The sequence below is a fragment of the Suricata suricatta genome, chromosome 8 (assembly GCF_006229205.1).
Source record: "Suricata suricatta isolate VVHF042 chromosome 8, meerkat_22Aug2017_6uvM2_HiC, whole genome shotgun sequence".
Classification (NCBI taxonomy): Eukaryota; Metazoa; Chordata; class Mammalia; order Carnivora; family Herpestidae; genus Suricata; species Suricata suricatta.
In genome coordinates this window covers 32,473,240-32,480,955 of record NC_043707.1, presented here as the reverse complement: position 1 = coordinate 32,480,955, position 7,716 = coordinate 32,473,240, and the positions used below count along the sequence as shown (strand labels likewise).

Genomic DNA, 7,716 nt, shown 5'->3' with positions numbered 1-7,716 from the left:
TAAAATAAAATACTTATCAGATAAAATGGCTCTGACTAAATTTGGGTCTTTTAAGTCATGTTAACATCAGCAGCTGCACGGGAGGCTAACAGGTGAATCTGAAGAATACAAAAGGGAATTCAATTCAAATACCATGTGTTGTGCTTGGAGCTTCTGCAACACAGATGACCTCATGTGTGACTGTGAAGTGAGAATGACATCATTACAGCACGGAAGCCTTGCTGATTCAGTCATGAGTCTCCACAGCAAAAAAGTGGAAGGAATGGAATTATGTGAAAGCTGAGGCAAGAAAAAACAAGTCCTCACCTAACTTGGCCTTAGCAAGTAAGCGAGCTGCAGATGGGAGCCTGCACCCGGGCCTCGCTCCCAGAGGGGTGCAACCACGACCAGGCCAATGTGTCACTCAGCTGGGCTGTGACACTGGTTTCTATCCGTGCCCCTGTAAGGGCAGCGCCACTGGCTCTGAGCTCTACCTCTGTTTGCATGGTCAGAGACCCACTATCCATGCACCGATTCCAGCACTACTAGAATTTCCACTCTGCTACTTTTGTATCCTTTGAGTACCCATTTTAGCAACCTCCAGCCACACAGAGATGTCTGCCTACAGTCCAGGTCATCAATTGAGGTACCAATTATGCTTTTGCTGGCAATTACTAAGCTGCATACATTTTGAGAGCTCTGCCATGATCTTATTTTCTCGTGAGCCACTTTTTTTTTAGAGCGTGTGGGAGGAGGGACAGAGGGAGAGAGAAAAAGAGAATCTTAAGCAGGCTCCACACCAGCATGGGCAAGCCCAATGCAGGAATTAATCCCATGACCATGAGATCCTGACCTGAGCCAAAATCAAGAGTCAGATGCTTAACTGACTGAACTGCCAAGACATCGTTTCTTAGTGCATGATTTGCCAAATACAAGATTTTCAGGAACATAAATATTCCATTATAGCACAAAGAGCTCGCTTCAACTTCACGATCTAAAGAGAAGATATTTTCTTAAAGATCTCAGCTTAGAGGAATGACCATCCCTTCCGCAGTTTGCCAAAGCTGTCATGACAAAGTACCAGGGGCTGGGTGCCTTCAATAACAGAACATTTAGCTCACGTTTCTGGAGACTGGAAATTCGAGATCAAGGTGCCAGCAGGATCGCTTCCTTCTGAGGGCTGGGAAGGGGTATCTGCCGGATGCCTGTTTCCTAGCTTCCAGGGGGTAGCAGGCGCTCTCTGGGGATCCTGGGTTGACCGATACATCTCCCGATCTTTGCCTTCGTGCTCACATGGCATTCTCCCTTTGTGCTTGTCGGGGTCCAAATTTCCCCATTTGATAAGGATACCATCATAATTGGATTAGGGACCCACCTGACTCCAGGATGGCCTCATCTTAACTCCCTGCATCTGTGATGACCCTATTTCCAAACGGGAAGCCATCTTTTTATTTTTCATTTAAAAAAAATTTTCTTGGGGCACCTGGGTGGCTCAGTTGGTTAAGCGTCCAGCTTCGGTTCAGGTCATGATCTCACAGTTCATGGGTTTGAGCCCCGCATCGGGCTCTGTGCTGACAGCTCAGAGCCTGGAGCCTGCTTCAGATTCTGTGCCTTGCACTCTCTCTCTGTCTCTCAAAAATAAATAAAAAGCATTAAAATTTTTTTTAATTTTCTTAATTTTTGAGAGAGAGAGAGAGAGAGAGAGCGAGAGAGAGAGAGCATGAGCAGGGGAGGGGCAGAGAGAGGGAGACAGAACCTGAAGCAGGTTCCAGGCTCTGAGACATCAGCACAGAGCCCAACACAGGGCTTGAACTCACAAACCGTGAGAGATCATTACCTGAGCTGCAGTCAGACACTAACCGACTGAGCCACCCAGGCACCCCAAAATGGGAAGCCACCTTGTGAGGTACAGCGAGGGCTGAGGACTTTAACATATGAATTTGGAGGGTCAAAATGCAACCCATACCAACCTCTAATTCACAAACTGGAACATACTAAAAACCATCAGAATTTTCAGCCCCTGGAAACAGCAAATGAGGTAAGTCAGTCTGCAAAAAACAGTAAAAGCCACGGGAATATGACACACATGTTCCTAAAAGTACCAACTAGCTAACAAGGTAGTGAGGATGTACTGAACCCAGATTCAAGTCAGTACTTGACCTAGAGGGAACCAAGAAGTCCGGCTGCATCTTGCCCTTTGGTCATTTTGCTAAAAGGTGCCCTTTTAGGACTTGGAGGTGAGGGCTGGAATCTGTTAACTGCCAAAGAGAGAGACGGGCTGAGAGATTGTAAAACACAGTAGTCAGGTAGTCTCATGACATAAAGGGAAGAGTTCTTAAAAATCCAACATGACATGACCTGGCTTGTAACATAGAACTTCCTTGTTTTCCTCACTAATTGATGCATATTTCTGTCCTGTGTCACCACACATCAGCCCCCTTTCCACAGATACTCTGCCTGGACCTTTACAGAACAAAGGACAGCAACAGAAAATGACACAGTGCACCTAGAAAGTGCACTGAACACTAATAAGCTATGCGGCTGATTAAAACTGGACAGATTTATATTTGTACCATATCTGGTCACAAGAAACTGCAGATAAACTTGACTGCATAATACAGTTTTCCATCCAGCCATGTATCAGGGATTTTCAGCCCTTAAGCATCTTCACTGCCTATTAGATTATAAGGTCCTTTGATCAGGTACTCTACCCATTCATTTAAAACAACGTTTAAGGAGCACCTGGGTGGCTCAGTCAGTTAAGCGTCAGACCAGCTCAGGTCATGACCTCTCGGTTAAAGAGTTTGAGCCCCATGTCAGGCTCTTCGCTGTCAGCTCAGATCCTGGAGCCTGCTTTGGATTCTGTGTCTTCCTCACTGTCTGCCCCTACCCCACTCAGGCTCTCTCTCTGTCTCTCTCTCTCTCTATATATATATACACACAAATAAACAAACAAAGAAATAAACATTAAAAACAAAACAAATAAACAAAATAAACATTAAAAAAACGGTAAAATAACATTTAAGAATTGCTTTGGCCAGGCCCTGTGCCACTGTAAAATAGAGGTGATTGAGTCTCTGCCTCTCATCTTTGGCAGCAGCAAAGACAAGGACATGTATAACGTGAATAAGGTTGTGCAGACCCTGCTGTAGGAAGATGAAAAAGCGGGACTAGCCCCTGCCAAGCAGGAGGCGCCGGTGGGGGTGGGGCGGTCATTCTACGTGTACGAGGACATGTTGGAGAGGCGTGATGCACCCATGGACAAGGGCGTGCTTCTATGGGATGTTGGTTTAGGAGGAAAAGAAAGGGCTAGGGCCATACTAGAAAAGGTCTCACTTTAATTGCTCAAGAATTTGAACTTTACCCTGTGGGCAATGAGGAGCCAAGCAGGATCAAACTGGCTTTTTTAGGAAGCTATAAACTCTGGCACCGGAGTAAAAAATGAGAAGGCATGGATGGGAAGAGGTAGGAAGTGGGAAGACTGACCCATCAGGAGTCTGTTTAAATAGTCTAGGGAGGTCTATTCTGATTTCCTGCCCCTGCAGCAGCTAGGGCACAATAACCTTATGCATAGTAAGGAAACGAGGCTGGACTGAACTAATTCAAGGAGGAAAATACCTCAGTTGCTTACAAAGTGCTTTCCTGCTTCTGAAGACAATTCTTTCCTCAAGATGGGGTGGGGGGAGGGGAGGAAGAAGCCACAACTTCATATTCATTCTGATAAACACCGATGCCTTTCATACCATCCTAATATACAGCTAAGATGCTAAAGAATCTGGGTTCTCGCTGATTTTCCTTGTCATCATTTTATCACATTTTCACTCATCTCAAAACATTGGGGGAAAGAGTTTTGAAAAAACCTGTAAGCAAACACCCTGGCCAGAGGATGCCACATACACATTTCAAATAATGAAACCAAGGAAAGGGGTCAATATATAGATAGTGCCAGTTCCGTGTTTCTTCAAATAATCTAGTTTTGGATATGCACTGATTTGTCCACCAAGATATAAAGCTTCAATGGACACTCCCAATGACTGTTCCAGAAGTTGAATGTAATCAATAGTAAAGATGTGGTAGTGATTTAAAATAAAATAGCATCTACCCAATGAAATCTCTATCAAAATTCCATCTGGTTTTGGTGGGGTTTTTTTTTTTTGCATAAATTGACAAGCTGATCCTAAAATTTGTATAGAAATTCAGTGCACCCAGAAGCCACAGCAATCATGAAAAAGAGCCAGTTGGAGATTCACACTTAACCAATTCCAAAACTTACAATGAAGTTATGGTAATCAAGATAATGTGGGACTGGTATAAGGCTGAACATACATACATAGGTCAATGGAAGAGAACTGGAAGTCCACAAATAACCCCTTACATTTATGTCTCCTGGTTGTGGACAAGAGCACCAACATAATGTAATAAGAGAATAGTCTTTTCAACAATGGTGCTGGGACAACTGGATACCCACATGCAAAAGAATGAAGTTGGAGCCTTACCTCACACTGTACATAAAAATTAATTCAAAATAGATCATGCAAAGTTAATGCAAGAGCTAAAACTATAAACCTCTCTTGGGGTGCCTGCATGGCTTAGTCAGTTGAGCATCAGACTCTTAATTTTGGCTCAGGTCATGAACTCAGGTTCATGGGACTGAGTCCTGCGCTGGGCTCCTGACAGCATGGAGCCTACTTGAAATTCTCTCGCTCGCTCGCTCACTCCCTGCCCCATCCCTGTTCATGCACTTTCTCTCACAATAATTAAACATTAAAAAAAAAAAACCTAAAAAACTCTTCTAGAGAGAAAATAGAGGAGTGAGTCTTTATGATCTTGGCAATGGTTACTCATTAGATATGATGCCAAAACTATAAATGACAAAAGAAGTAATACATAAATTATACTTGATCAAAATGAAAAAGTTTTGTGTTTCAGAAGAAACTATCAAGTAAAAAGACAATTCACAGAATACTTCAAAACTATTGGAAAATATCTGATAAGGGAGTTGTATATGAAATATATTAAGAAGTCCCTTTTATCTACATAAATATAAGTAGATGTAAAAAAGGATGCTTGGGTGGCTCAGTTAAGCATCCAACTCTTGATTTCAGTTCAGGTCATGATCTCACAGTTTAATGAGTTTGAGCCCTTGTCAGGCTCTGTGCTGGCAGAGCACAGCCTGCTTGGGATTCTCTCTCTCTCTCTCTCTCTCTCTCTCTGCTCCTTCCCCACTTGTGCTGTCTGTCTCTCTCAAAATAAATATATAAACTTTAAAAAATAAAAATAAAAAATTGACATAAAGCTATCTATTGCTAGATAAAGGGGATTAAGAGGTATGAACTTCCTCCTATAAGATAAATAAGTCACAGAGATGAAAAGTACAGAAGAGAATATAGTCAATAATATAGTAAGAATGCTGTTTGGTGACAGATGGGGACTACACTTATTGTGGTGAGCACTGAGTGACATACAGAATTATTGAATCAATATGCCGTACACTGGAAACTAACATAACATTGTATACATCAATAAAAATGTTTACCTCCTAAAAATCAGTAATAAAAAGACAACCAATTTCAAAATGGGCGAAGGATTTGAAGAGACTTTTCTCAAAAGAAAACATACAAATGGTCCGTAAGTACATGACAAGATGCTCAACATCAGTAGTCATCAGAGAAATGTAGATCAAAACCACAGTTAGAGACCACTTCACACCCATTAGGATGGCTACAAAAATGACGATAAGTACTGGCGAGGATGTGGAGAAATCAGAGCACTGCAGCTTTACGGGTGGGACTGTAAAACGTCTCAGCCACTTTGGAAAATAGTTTGGCAGTTCATCAAAACGTTGAACAAGGAGTAGCATACGACCCAGCAATTCTCCCACTGAGGTATATTCCCGAGAGACCTGGAAACATTAGGTCGACACATGAATTTTTATCAGCAGCGTTATTTACAACAGCCCAAAAGTGAAACAAATCCAATGTCCATCAACTGGTGAATGAACAAAATATGGCATATCCACACCATGGAATATTATTCTATTATTCAACTATAAAAAGGAATGGATGATCTTGAAAACATTTCCCTAAGTGAAAGAAAAACTGGTATGACTCCATTGCCATGAAATGTCCAAACCAGACAGTGTCCGTACAGACACGTGGATTAGAGGCTACAGGGGCTGGGGAGAGGGGTGTGGGGAGTGACTGCCGATGGGCACAGGGTTCTTTTTAGGCAATGAGAGTGTTCATGCTCACTTCCGCAGCACCTATACTGGAACGATACAGAGAAGATTAGCATAGCCCCTGAACAAGAATGACACACACACACTTGTGAATATTCTATATTTTTTCTTGCCATTTGCAAAGACATGGATGGAGCTAGAGGGTATAATGCTAGGTGAAATAAGTTCAAATACCATATGATTTCATTCATATGTAGAATTTAAGAAACAAAACAAATGAGCAAAGGGGAAAAAAGAGAGAGACAAACCAAGAAAGACTCTTAACTATTGAGAACTAATGGCTACCAAGGGGAGATGGGTGGGGGGATGGGTGAAATAGGGGATAGGGATTAAGGAGTGAGCACCAGGCGATTAAAATAAAAACAAGAGGGGTGGGGGAGCCTAGGTGCCTCAATTGGTTAAGCAACCGACTTCAGCTCGGGTCCTGATTTCCTGATGCCTCAGTCTGAGCCTCACACCAGGCTCCGTACTAACGTTTGGAGCCTGGAACCTGCTTCAGATTCTGTGTCTCCCTCTCTCTCTGCCTCTCCCCCACTCCCATTCTGTCTCTCAAAAATGATTAAATGTTAAAAAAAAAAAAACGTTTTAATAATAAAAATAATAAAACCTTGAGGGGAGCCTGAGGGTCTGACTCTTGATTTTGGCCCAGGTCATGACCCCAGTGTCATGGGGAAAAGCCCCGCAATCAGGATCATGTTGAACATGGAGCCTGCTTAAGATTCTTTCTCTCCCTCTGGCCCTCTCCCCCACTCACAAACTCTCTCTCTACCTCTATGAAAAAAAAGAAAAAGAAAAAAGAAAAAAAAACTTTAAAAAATTGGTCTAAAATGAGACAGTCATGACAGTTACACACCACTGTGAATATACTAAAAGCCCCTGAATTGTAGACTTTTAAAGGGTGAGTTTTATGGCGCATAAATTATGTCTCAATAAAACTGTTACACATGCATATACTTTAAGACAGTACCTACCTGTTCTTTATCAATTAGATCAGCATCTAAATTGACGGGTTATTTGTTTTTCTATCAACAATCAGCTTAAAAATTATTTGGAAAAATACAAAACCAGAAAATCATCACAAAGGTGGGATGAACAGCATAGAGACAGGGCTCTATGAAGATTTTTAACCTTAAATAATGCCAACATGTTATTCTCTTTCTAAATATATGTAATTAAGATCTATCTTAAAACTGTCAGGTTGGTCTCTTCAGTGTGAACACTCTCTGTTTTTATGAAGTCCAAAGCTATTCAGGCATGTGGGCTAACTACACCAAAGGGGGAAAGTACATGGTGAGAATGTGGGCTCTAACAATCGAACCACAATGGTTTCCAAGGGACTAAAGCAAACAATGCTTGAAACTAAAAGAGTCTCTGCCTTCTATTTTAAACAACTGGTCCTGGGTCAATATTAACAACTAAGTTTATAAATACTTGTGAAAATTAATAAAGAGAAATCCCACTAAAGTGGACAAAGGATGCCAGAAGGGGAGGCTAGAAGG

General features: G+C 42.0%; 1 non-coding gene across 1 annotated transcript; it reads left to right on the top strand.

Moving 5' to 3' along the window:
• The first annotated feature begins 6,222 nt into the window (after window positions 1–6,222).
• On the top strand, window positions 6,223–6,324 carry LOC115300519. Its single transcript, XR_003912690.1, has one exon. It is a non-coding gene; the product is annotated as a U6 spliceosomal RNA (small nuclear RNA).
• The last annotated feature ends 1,392 nt before the right edge of the window (window positions 6,325–7,716 follow it).